Here is a 13,811-nt window from a genome sequence, read left to right on the forward strand (position 1 = left end):
TATAAAATTTAAGTACCTTATATTTTCCTTTACTCCTGTAAACATAAGCAGTGAGTTTGATCAATTTTGCTTGAATTCCACCACCTCCTGGGTTCAAGTGATTCTCCTGCCTCACCCTCCCGAGTAGCTGGGATTCCAAGCATGTGCCACCATGCCCAGCTAATTTTGTATATTTAGTAGAGATGAGGTTTCTCCATGTTGGTCAGGCTGGTCTTGAACTTCTGACCTCAGGTGATCCGCCGGCCTCAGCCTCCCAAAGTGCTGGGATTACAGGTGTGAGCCACTGTGCCCTGCCAAACACTGAGGTTTTCTTTTGTTTTAACTTAAAACCAAATGAATAACCTTGACTGGAAATCAAAGATCTGAGCCTGTAGACTGCAGCCTAAGGCCAAACTTGACTTGTCAAAGGAGTTCATGAATAGCACAGTCATTTCTCCCTGGGGAGCCTCCCCTGCAGGTGTCCCAGCATGCTCACAGCCGCCATAGAAGGACCTTTATACTGAGGGGAACTACAGAGCTCTGGAAAGCTGGGAATGAACAGGCAGACATGGTGAGATTTGAGATGGGAGGCAGATTGTGATGTCCTCTGTGAGGGTGTAATTCTTATTGTCCTGAGGGTGTTTCTAGATACTGCCAAATAAATTCAGATGTGGATAAGTGACTTTATTCTAAAGGAGTATTGCAATGGGGAAAGCACCAAGCATCAGATCTGCAAGCATCTCAAAAGAGGCAGAAAAGGGCTGTGTTTCATATGGAGGAGAAAACAAGATTAGAAGGAAGGTGGGAGGAAGAGTGGAGAATGGCAAAATCAGATTCAGGCTTAGGAAATGTTTCACCCAAAAGTCAGCCTGTTCTTAGGAGGGGCATAAAGGGGGCGTTGTATGTTGGCTCAGACTGAAGGCAGAACGGAGTTGGGGAGGCTGAGAAAAGGAGGAAAATTTAAGCAAAGCGTGTTTAACAAGTATTTTGTTCTGAACACTGAAGACAAAATGATTAATTTATAAGGGAAAAATGAGAATTTAGCGAGTTTGTGGATTTGTGATATCTAAAAGAGGAAGCATCATCTAAGTCATAATGAAAAGGGTATTCATTTGCAGTAAGCTGTTCTTACAGAAACAAAGGATGGAGAGTTCTTAACCATGGCTATTTACCAAGATTGACTACCCACCCCATCTTTTCCCCCATTTTACTTTGTCCTGTACATTTTTTTTCTATTTGGTTTTCCTGAGTTGTATCCTATATAAAACCTGGTAAGCATAGTTAAAGTTTCTCTGCTCAGTTCTGTGAGAAGTTTTATCGAATTATTAAACTTGAGCAAGGGGGTTATGAAAGCCCATGATTTATGAACAGAAGTATAGATGGAGTTGCTAGAACCCAGGAGGCAAAGGTTGCAGTGAGCTGAGATTGGACCAATGCACTCCAGTGTGACAGAGTGAGACTGCATCTCAAAAATAAGTATTTTAAGTAAAATCTTTGAAATATGTTACATAAAATCTTGTTTTAACCAATTACTGTTTTTATTAATATAATTTTGTTAATATAAAAGACCCACCTCTAGAAAGAGTATTATGATTTTCTTCTTACTCATACCCAACTAAATTATACCACCCTGTTTTCTAAACAAAACGAAACAAAAAACAAAGTTTCTATTAACTAATCTTATTACAATTTACATAGATGATTCACAACATGCTTAGACTTTCTGTTTTGCCTAAATATTTCTCTTTCTTGAACAACCCAGTCATTTTACTTTAGGACAAAAAATTTACCACGTAAAATTTCTTCTTATGTAAAGTTGCTTTCTTTCCACCTTCTTTATCAAAAATTCCTCTTTATATCTTTAACTTTCTTTACATGTCTTATTTCCTAGTTCCTTTTACCTCATTTTATACATAACTTTTATAGAAGCTTTGAATTAGACAAAGATACTTACTTTTAAATAAGAACATTTAAAAAATGTTTTCCTGTATTTTTTATGTTGGAAATTACCCAGCTACTTAATATCTACAAATAACCTTAAATCCCAAATCATACGACAGGTCTGTTTACAACGATTTGTTCCATTACATTTACAAGATTATTTAATATTTTACCTAGGTTACTTATGAAAACTATGATAGCCATTATTAAAGAAAAATTCCCTGTTAACCATTTTTATAGCTGTGACTTTCAGGTGTTAAGTAATTTTCCTCTTTTTTTTTTTTTTGAGATGGAATTTTGCTCATATTGCCCAGTCTGGAGTGCAGGGGCGTGATCTTGGCTCAGTGCATCCTCTGCCTCCCAGGTTCAAGTAACTCTCCTGCCTCGGCGTCCCAAGTCGCTGGGACTGGAGGCACCTACCACCACGCCTGGCTAATGCTTTGTATTTTTAGGAGAAACATGGTTTCACCATGTTGGCCAGACTGGTCTAGAACTTTTTACCTCAGGTGATCCACCCACCTTGGCCTCTCAAAGTGTCGAAATTACAGGTGCGAGCCACTTTGCCCAGTCTATTTAAGTAATTTTCTTGAGGTTAAGTATAAGGGTATTTGTACCAATAACTCAGAATGCAGCTGTTTTCATTAAACCAAGTTATTCCACATCTTATTTATCCAAAATTACACAAGCAAAGATCATTCTTTCTTGGGCTGGGTTAACGTTTTAAAACCCTTATGACAAATCTTACAGTTTTCTGCAAGAATAAGCATGAAATCACTTGCTCAACAAATGCAAACAAAGATACTAAACATTATTACAACATTTTTGATATTATTTTGACAATAATTTGAAAGCCAGCTTATTTATAAAAGGTTTTACTTAAATCACATGAACTTGAAAAAGCATTTGACTACTCTTCTTTTATGGATAAAATGGTTGATTTATGTACTTGTATTTTTCTTTAAGTCAATGAATTAGAGCTCTCTATAGTAGAGAAACATTGCATGCACAACACATAAATACATAAACCTATTAGCCATGCTGACAGAAGTATGTCTTATAGATTCATAAGATCTCTTTTTTTCCCTATCCTAGACTTCAAAAACTTTTTTGTCTTTTTATTTATTTTTTTATTTAAATAGGTTTTGGGGAACAGGTGGTGTTTGGGTTGCATGGGTAAGTTCTTTAGTGGCGATTTCTGAGATTTTGGGGCACCCATCACCTGAGCAATGTACATTACCCGATGTGTGGTCTTTTATCCCTCACCCACATCTTACCCTATTCCCCAAGTCCCCAAAATCCACTGTACCATTCTTGTGCCTTTGCATCCTCGTGGCTTAGTTCCCACTTATGAGTGAGAACCTAAGATGTTTGCTTTTCTATTCCTCGGTTACTTCATTTAGAATAATGGTCTCCAGTTTCATCCATTATATTGTTCCTTTTCCTGGGTGAGTAGTGTCCAGGGCATCAGTGAGGTCTAGGGAACTCCAAGGCTATTGAGAGTAGGTGGGATAGAGACATGGGTGAAAGTGGATAATTGCTATTCTCTAGGCCCTCCCTGCCTCATGGTGAAAGCTGCTTTGGTATCTATGGGTGGCACCTGCCAAGCTTGCTGGGACTCAGGGATACAAGGATTGCAAAGGGAAAGAGGACATCCTTCTCTCACTCACATACCCGGGTATATCTGTTAGGTAGAGAAGGGAACCAGGTGTGCCTACTCCCCTGTTTCTAGGTGGGTAGCCATCCATCTTCAGTCTGTAACCCTATCGAATGCATCCTGAACCCCTGGGACTCCTTTGAAAAAAAAATCTTTTGGCCAAGTGCAGTGGCTCACGCCTGTAATCCCAGCACTTTGGGAGGCCAAAGTGGGAAGATCACAAGGTCAGGAGTTCAAGACCAGCCTGACCACCATGGGGAAACCTGGTCTCTACTAAAAATAAAAAATACAAAAATTAGCCAGGTATGGTGATGGCCTGCCTGTAATCCTAGCTACTCAGGAGGCTGAGGGAGGAGAACCTCTTGAACCCAGGAGGCAGAGGTTGCAGTGAGCTGAGATCGTGCCATTGCACTCCAGCCTATGAAAGAGTGAGAGTCTATGTCAAAGAAAAAAAAAAAAAGAGGAAAAAAAGAAAAAATATATTTTCCATTTTCCTCCTCTGTCCTCTCTTCACAGTTAGGTAATTGTGTCTCCACACTATGGGACACTTTCCTCAGATGCATCCTCCAAACTGAGAAAAGTTAATTTCCCAAACCTTAAACTGGTTGGCTTAGGATTGGGCTCAGAGGAAGGGAACCCAGAGGCCCAACAAGCTGGCCAAAGGGTCAAGGCTTTTTTACCAGTTGGGCTTTTGGCCTCCCTCTCCCTTTCCAAACTGGTAAAAGGCCTTGGGACTTTTGAGATGTCCTTATCCCTCCCCTTGTTTTGATTCATTTTGATTTGTTTTGAGACTGGGGTTATAGTCTTGTTGCCCAGGCTGGAGTCCAAAGCTGAAATGAAGGAAAAAATGTTAAGGGCAGCCAGAGAGAAAGGTCAGGTTACCCACAAAGGGAAGCCCATCAGACTAACAGCAGATTTCTTGGCAGAAACCCTATAAGCAGAATGGAGGTCAATATTCAACATTGTTAAAGAAAAGAATTTTCAACCCAGAATTTTATATACAGTCAAACTAAGCCTCATAAGCAAAGGATAAATAATATTCTTTACAGAGAAGCAAATGCTGGGAGATTTTGTCACCATCAGATCTGCCTTTCAAGAGCTCCTGAAGGAAGCACTAAACATGGAAAGGAACAGCTTGTACCAGCCACTGCAAAAGCGACCAAATTGTAAAGACCATTGACACTATGAAGAAACTACATCAATTAATGGGCAAAATAACCAGCGAGCATCATAATGACAAGATGAAATCCACACATAACAATATTAACCTTAAATATAAATGGGCTAAATGCCTCAATTAAAAAACACAGATTGACTAATTGAATAAAGACCCATCAGTGTACTGTATTCAGGAGACCCATCTCGTGTGCAAAGACACACATAGGCTCAAAATAAAGGCATGGAGGAAGATTTACTAAGCAAGTGTAAACAAACAAACAAAAAAAAGCAGGGGTTACCATCCTAGTCACTGATAAAACAGACTTTAAACCAGCAAAGATCAAAAGAAACAGGGCATTACATAACGGTAAATGGATCAATGCAACAAGAAGAGCTAACTATCCTAAATATATATGCACCCAATACAGGAGAACTCAGATTCATAAAGCAAGTCCTTAGAGACCTGTAAGGAGATTGAGACTTCCACACAATAATTGTGGGAGACTTTGACACCCCACTGTCAATATTAGATCAATGAGACAGGAAAATTAACAAGGATATTCAGGACTTGAACTCAGCTCTGGACCAGGAGGATGTAATATACATCTATGGAACTCTCCACCCCAGATCAACAGAATATATGTTCTTCTCAACACCACATCACACTTAGTCTAAAACTGACCACATAATTGGAAGAAAAGCACTCCTCAGCAAATGCAAAAGAATGGAAATGATAACAATCTCTCAGACCACAGTGCAATCAAATTAGAACTCAGGATTAAGAAACACACTCAAATCCACACATCTACATGGAAACTGAACAACCTGCTCCTGAATGACTACTGGGTAAATAACCAAATGAAGGCAGAAATAAAGATCTTCTTTGACACCAATGAGAACAAAGACCAGAATCTCTTAGACACATTTAAAGCAGTGTGTAGAGGGAAATTTATAGCACTAAATGCTCCACAGAGAAAGCAGGAAAGGTGGAAAATCAACACCTTAATGTCACAATTAAGAGAATTAGAGAAGCAAGAGCAAACAAATTCAAGAGCTAGCAGAAGACAAGAAATAACTAAGACCAGAGCAGAACTGAAGGAGATAGAGGCATGAAAAATCCTTAAAAAAAAAAAATCAATGTCCAGGAGCTGGTTTTTTTTTGAAAAGATCAACACAATAGATAGATCGCTAGCCAGACTAATGAGGAAGAAAAGAGAGAAGAATTAAATAGACACAATAAAAAATGATAAAAAGGATATCACCACCAATACCGAAATACAAACTACCATCAGAAAATACTGTAAATACCTCTACATAAATAAACTAGAAAATCTAGAAGAAATGGATGAATTCCTGGACACATACATCCTCCCAAGACTAAACCAGGAAAAAGTCAAATCCCTGAATAGACCAATAACAAGTTCTGAAATACAGGCAGTAATTAATAGCCTACCAATCAAAAAAAGTCCAGGACCAGATGGATTCACAGCTGAATTCTACCAAGGTGCAAAGAGGAGCTGACACTATTCCTTCTGAAACTATTCCAACCAATAGAAAAAGAAGAAGTCCTTCCTAACTCATGAGGCCAGCATCATCCTGACAAAACCTGGCAGAGACACAACAAAAAAAGGAAAGTTCAGGCCAATATACCTGATGAATGTTGATGTAAAAATCCTCAGTAAAATACTGGCAAACTGAATACAACATCACATCAAAAAACTTATCCACCATGATCAAGTTGGCTTCATCCCTGTGCAAGGCTGGTTCAACATACACAAATCAATAAACGTAATCCATCACAGAAACAGAACCAATGACAAGAAGCCACATGATTATCTCAATAGATGCAGAAAAGGCCTATGACAAAATTCAACAGCGCTTCCTGCTAAAAACTCTCAATAAACTAGGTATTGATGGAACATATCTCAAAATAATAAGAGCTATGTATGACAAACCCACAGCCAATATTATATTGAATGGGCAAAAACTGGAAGCATTCCCTTTGAAAACCGGCACAAGACAGAAATGCCCTTTCTTAACACTCCTATTCCACATACAATTGGAAGTTCTGGCCAGGGCAATCAGGCAAGAGAAAAAAATAGAAGGTATTTGATTAGGAAAAGAGGAAGTCAAATTGTTTCTGTTTGCAGATGACATGGCTGTATATTTAGAAAACCCTATCGACTCAGCCCAAAATCTCCTTAGGCCGATGAGTAACTTCAGCAAAGTTTCAGGATACAAAATCAATGTGCCAAAATCACAAGCATTCCTACACACCAATAACAGACAAACAGAGAGCCAAATCATGAATAAACTCCCATTCACAATTGCTACAAAGAGAATAAAATACCTAGGAATAACACAAGGGATGCGAAGGATGTCTTCAAGGAGAAATACAAACCACTGCTCAAGGAAATAAGAGAGGACACAAACAAATGGAAAATCATTCCATGCTCATGGATAGGAAGAATCAATATCATGAAAATGGCCACACTACCCAAAGTAATTTATAGATTCAGTGCTGTCCCCATCAAGCAACCATTGACTTTCTTCACAGATTTGGGAAAAACTACTTTAGATTTCATATGTGACCAAAAAAGGAGCCCGCATAGCCAAGACAATCCTAAGCAAAAAGAGCAAAGTGGGAGGCATCATGCTACCTGACTTTGAACTATACTACAAGGCTACAGTAACTAAAACAGCTTGGTACAAGTACCAAAACCCATATATAGACCAACGGAACAGAACAGAGGCCTCAGAAATAACGCCACACATTTACAACCATCTGATCTTTGACAAACCTGACAAAAACAAGCAATGGGGAGAAGATTCCCTATTTAATAAATAGTGTTGGGAAAACTGGCTAGCCATATGCAGAAAGCAGAAACTGGATCCCTTCCTTATGCTTTATACAAAAATTAACTCAAGATGGATTAAAGACCTAAATGTAAGACCTAAAATCGTAAAAACCCTAGAATAAAACCTAAGCAATACCATTCAGGACATAGGCATGGACAAAGCTTCATGACTAAAACACCAAAAGCAATGGCAACAAAAGCCAACATTGACAAATAGGATCTAATTAAACTAAAGAGCTTCTGCACAGCAAAGAAACTATCATCAGAGTGAGCAGGCAACCTACAAAATGGGAGAAAAGTTTTGCAATCTATCCATCTGCAAAGGGCAAATATTCAAAATCTACAAAACACTTAAACAATTTTACAAGAAAAAGACAAACAGCCCCATCAAAAAGTGGGCAAAGGATGTGAACAGACACTTCTTAAAAGAAGACATTTATGTAGCCAACAAACATATGAACAGAATGCAAATCAAAAACACTGAGATACCATCTCATGTCAGTTACAATGACGATCATTAAAAAGTCAGGAAATGACAGATGCTGGAGAGGATGTGGAGAAATAGGAACGCTTTTACACTGTTGGTGAGAGTATAAATTAGTTCAACCAATTGTGGAAGACAGTGTGGTGACTCCTCAAGGATCTAGAATTAGAAATACCATTTGACTCAGCCATCCCATTACTGGGTATATACCCAAAGGATTATCCATCATTCTAGGATAAAGCCACATGCACACGGATGTTTATTATGGCACTGTTCACAAGAGCAAAGACTTGGAACCAACCCAAATGCCCATCAATGATAGAATGAATAAAGAAAATGTGGCACATGTACACCATGGGATACTATGCAGCCATAAAAAAGGATGAGTTCATGTCTTTTGAAGCTAGAAATCATCATTCTCAGCAAACTAACACAAGGGCTGAAAACCAAACACTGCATGTTCTCACTCATAAGTGGGAGTTAGGAGAACACATGGTCACAGGAAGGGGATGGTCACACACTGGAACCTGTCTCGGGGTGGGGGGCTAGGGGAGAGATAGCATTAAGAGAAATAACTAATGTAGATGACAAAAAGTCCTTTTTTTTTTGACATGAAAGCCTTTCTTTTTAATTTGGTTGATATGCATTTGACAAAATAGTATAAAATAATCCGTGAACAGATATTTAGGTATTTACATGAACACGGTATTTACAGTAACAGAACTGAAATACATAAAATTGATATATTTCTTTAACAGAAATGTCTATAAAATTTTCTACTGTGAATCTGAAAGACTTTCAGTTCCTACTTCTGAACCTGGTCTTAAGACCCCACAGGCAACCTGTAGGGCCCAGGAGTAGGATATACAAGGTCTAACTCATTTGGCAATTAAGAATCATCTATTAGTGTGAACTGGTGGGTGTTGGGTGGGGGCAGGGGGGAGGGAAGAACCAGATCTTAGAAGAAGTGACAGAATGGAAGACTCCACTGAAAACAAAAATGGACAAGAAAGACCTAAAATCACACTTACCTTTGTCTTGTCTCCTGCGGGAGAAGGCGGCAAACTATTTTAAATACTTAATCAATTTTTCCCGTTAGCAGAAAATCAGAAACCCTGAGACTCCAACTTTTCATGGAATAACACTTAATACACATCTAGTAACTGATTAAGATTTATAAACTAGGCTGGGCGCGGTGGCTCACGCCTGTAATCCCAGCACTTTGGGAGGCTGAGGAGGGTGGATTACGAGGTCAACAGATCGAGACCATCCCGGTCAACATGGTGAAACCCCGTCTCTACTAAAAAAATACAAAAAATTAGCTGGGCGTGGTGGCGCGTGCCTGTAATCCCAGCTACTCAGGAGGCTGAGGCAGGAGAATTGCCTGAACCCAGGAGGCGGAGGTTGCGGTGAGCCGAGATCGCGCCATTGCACTCCAGCCTGGGTAACAAGAGCGAAACTCCGTCTCAAAAAAAAAAAAAAAAGATTTATAAACTAATTTTATGTCAGATAAAAAATAACCCTTATGGTTTAAAAATGCATGTAAGGAAACAAAATTTCTCAAATTTATTTTTTATGCCTAATTCTTAAACATTTGAACTAATAGTTTCTATTGTCTGAAATTAGTTCCACACACAGATACACTTTAACTGAATGCTTTGAGTACACCTTGCTCTTGATTATTAAATGGAATGCCTACTTCCTTGTATTATTATTTAGATATACTTAAAAGAAATGAGAAGTTTAATCCACCTGGAATATATGGAAATATACTGATTTACAAGATAGCCACATAGACAGAGACCAGGAAAAATAATCAAATGCTCATTCTTAGCAACACAACTGAGACAGTGAAACACGATACACTATACATGTCGTCTACTGACCCAACTAGTCTACTTGATAAGCTATACTTACAAAGAATGGTTTCATCAAACACCTTAGCAGAGCAAATATTCACACTGTGCTGAAATATCAAATTTGCTGCTCTTCCAGTGGTGGTTCAAGAGCTTCCACTAGCTTTTTATTTGCCTCTTCATTATGCCGGCTTTGACAATGGGTTAAATGTTTCTTAAAACCTCTTGGGAAATTTGATTCAAATTTACAACATGGACATTGAAGTAAACTTTGCCCATGGACTGCTACATGATTTTTAAGGAGAGATTCCAAAAGAAAAGCCTTTCCACAAATTGTGCATTTGTAAGGGCTTTGAACATTATGCCTATTAACCAAACGATGCAAAACAGCACCTTTTTTCATAGCACGTCAGCAACAAACTTTGCAATACTACTTTCCTTTTCCACGCTTCATATATTTTGCAATCTCCTCCTCAGAGGTAAAAGCTTATTTTTCTTCAGTAAACTGTAGCACATTTCTAGTCTGCTCTGGACTAGTCATGTCCATTTTGTTCTCTTTGCTAAAAGCAGTGGATTCCACATCAACCTGCTCTTGATCATTGTTTGATTCGTGGCCCTTAATATGCATTGCATCCAAATCTGTTTTAATGTACTCACTACTACTATGCTCAGCATCTGAGCTCTCTTGGTTGTCTTTCTTGAGCTTCTTTGAGAAAGGAAATCAAGTATTTTCTAAGCGTTTCTTAGGTGAAGCTAGAAGTTCTTCCTGAACCAGAATACCACATTTTTGATCATCTATGGCATCCATCTGTAGTTCATCACCAAGCTCAACAGCCTTCTGTGATTCTGAGAATATAGCAGATTTAGGGAGTTCAGGGAAAAGGATATGCTTCTGGGGCTCTGGAAAAAGGGCAAGTTTGCATGGCTCTGGGGAAGCAGGAGGGGCTGTTTTGGCAGGCTCAGGAAACAGGGTGGGTTTCCCAGGCTTAGTATCAATAGAACAGGCTTCCAGATAGCTGAGGCTGCTTTGGGGGATTCAGATGGCCCAGAAGAACCTGTTTTTCTGGTTTCAGGGAAGACAGGTTTCTGAGGCTCAAGAAAATAGGAAGACTTCCACAGATCAGGAGAACCAGCACGGGAACTTTTCTGGTACTGAGGGAAATGACAATATGTGGCTACTAGCAACAGTACTGGGCTATACTCTTGAAAATAATTGGGTAAAAAAGCAAAGGTGAAAATGAAGGAATGTTCTATGTTAATAAGTATTTTTCTACGAATGTATTCTTTTTCTTAAGGGCAGTATAGAGATATTAATGTATATTAACTTGGCTAGGACTTATTTGAATATAATTTAAGAAAAATCTTTACAGTTTTAAAAATAAGTCACATGTTTAAAAACCCATTTGTTAATGGCATTGAAAGAATGGAACACCTAAAATCAACTCTGCAAAACACTGAAGCACAGATAATATTTACTCGAAGATCAATTCCCCAGGGTCAATTTTCTGGAAATATTTGCATTGAACGTCAAGTAAGGTTAAGAGTGATTATATCTCCCTTAAATATTATGTTTCTAAATATTGCTATCTTTCAGCAATTTCACCAAAGCATAGCTAAATTATAAAGTCAAGAAAGCCAAGATGGCTGGGCCTTTCTAGTGCATGTAAATTCTCATAATAGCCCTACCAGAATCAAGATGGATACGATGGGGTGCTCTGATCCATTTCAGATAAAAGAGATAAAAGAGAGCTATGTTCTACTCACTCTTCTTATCAACATAAACCAATAGTCTGATTCTTATTATTTATATTAAGGTAGTCCATATCCTTTTGTTAGAGCAAATAGAAAAACAAACTTCTCTACGCTGATGACATGGGACCCTATCATGGATATGGAGGAGCCTTTCACCCTGATTGCCTACTACTGTTAAAAGAACTAAAACAGGTATTCTTGGCTGATAGAATCCAATATTCAAATAGTATTTTTATTCAGGAACTTGGCTGTATACTGTAGAGAACTCATTCTGGTCGGCTCAACAGGAAACACTACTGCTCTAAGACAGTTACTGTCTGCAGGCTGCGGGCAGACCACGTTCTGCCAGGAGACTGGCTGCAACAGTGTTTTTACACTTTTGAATGTTTGTATGTTTTCAGTGCCTGTGGCTAAGCATCTTCAATTTGCCATTGTTCACACCTGGCCCCGCTATACATTTAGTGACATCCAAGGGCTTTTGAGTTGCCAATCTTCATTCTACCCAAACGACTGTCAGATTCTTTTATAGTAAAGGAAGCTCATTGACAAGAATTTCTAGTCCCAGTCACTTACATTTTGCTTTATGGGGCTCAACTTAGTGGTTATGTAGGCTTTCAAACAAATCCAAAGATTTGAGGTCAATACTGACTCTCCATCAGGCAGTTCTGGAGTCCCCAGTTAATTAACTTCTGCCAAATGTATGGTTGAAATGAAAGCTGCTGGAGGGAAAACTTACATGGGAACGTTATGATAAGTTAGTCTAAATTCTTTCTTTTTACAAGTTAAATCACAAGCTATCTACTTGAACTATGTTAGCTTTTCCTGTAACAATGTTTCTCATGAAATAAAATGTAATGTTGTGTCCTTGGCTTTATAAAGAAATGTTGGATGAAAAAAATTCATTGATCAATGTCTTTATGTAAAGACACATGAGATACATTACTGTATCACTAGTGCAGTGCTAGAAAAAAGACTCCTTTGAAATAGTGTGCTTCCTTTCAGTGGACAATGAAAATCCCCTCACCTGTAAGGCTTCCTTTTCTCCTTGGCTGTCAGGATATTCGAATTAACTCATGACTCCTTCCGTCGTACACTGTTACTCTCCTCTATGTGCTTTCTCATCTCTTTTACCTTCAGTGTTTTTCCACGTGCATGTACATAAATTTGCTTGTAACCAATATCAACAACATTTTGGAAGTATATGGCGTAAAAATTGCAAATAAATAATCATAAAACATAAAAAATTATTATTTTGTTAGAATCTTTTTTATTCAGAAAAAAAAAAACCCAAAACCAAAAAGTTTTCTAGCCACACACAGGAGGGGTGTGGGTAGGGGGAGGTGTCTGTCCATCCAGCCCATGTGGTTTTGGCAGCAATAAGGGGTGTGGGGTAATGGCCCAAAAAATAAAATGGTATATGTGTGTATGGGGATGAAAGGGGTGCAAAGCTGTGGGGAGTGGTGAAGGGGAAGGGGCTGACCAGGTCAGTACTGGGCATGCGAAGGTGGGAGGTCATTTCATAACATTTCTTGTGATCAAACCACCGTGGACACATTCTTTGTCCATGGGCAGGACTAGCATCTTGTCAGTCTTGGTGACAGTGACTTTGAAGGTGGGGGCTCCACCGGTGCTCTTGGTATGGAGATCCCCGCTAAATTCCCCATCCTGCAGCGTGAGTCCCGGATAACCGAACACTCTGGCCCCCAAGTGTCAGCCCCTAGGTAAAAACTTGAACGGCCTTTGCCAACCAGGACACCAACCTCAGCTGGAGTGATGTTATCAAAGGTTTTCCTGGGGACCGCGGCCCCGATGGAGGGTGAGTCCTTACAGCCCACGATGGCCGCGTCCTGACAGGTCCCGTACCATGAGGTTGTCGATGTAGGCATTCCACCTGGCCATGGCGCTGCTACTGGGGCTGCTCTTAGCACTGCTGCTGCTGCTGTGGGCTGCCCACTACCAGGACACCCGATCATCCCCACAGCACCCAGTACCCCTCACCGCACCCGATCACCCCCACCGCACCCAGTCATCCTCCGCACCCGATCACGTCCACAGCACCCAGTCACCCACACGGCACCCAGTCACCCCCACAGCACCTGGTTCCCTCACTCCACCTGGCGGGGACTGAG

General features: G+C 39.6%; 2 pseudogenes; both read right to left on the reverse strand.

The window, feature by feature from the left end:
- Nucleotides 1–9,543: 9,543 nt before the first annotated feature.
- LOC100406136 (chromosome alignment-maintaining phosphoprotein 1-like) lies at nt 9,544–10,957 on the reverse strand (annotated as a pseudogene).
- Nucleotides 10,958–11,583: 626 nt separating this feature from the next.
- LOC144578630 (profilin-1 pseudogene) lies at nt 11,584–13,581 on the reverse strand (annotated as a pseudogene).
- Nucleotides 13,582–13,811: the final 230 nt, after the last annotated feature.

The sequence above is a fragment of the Callithrix jacchus genome, chromosome 12, assembly GCF_049354715.1.
Source record: "Callithrix jacchus isolate 240 chromosome 12, calJac240_pri, whole genome shotgun sequence".
In the NCBI taxonomy this organism is placed as follows: domain Eukaryota; kingdom Metazoa; phylum Chordata; class Mammalia; order Primates; family Cebidae; genus Callithrix; species Callithrix jacchus.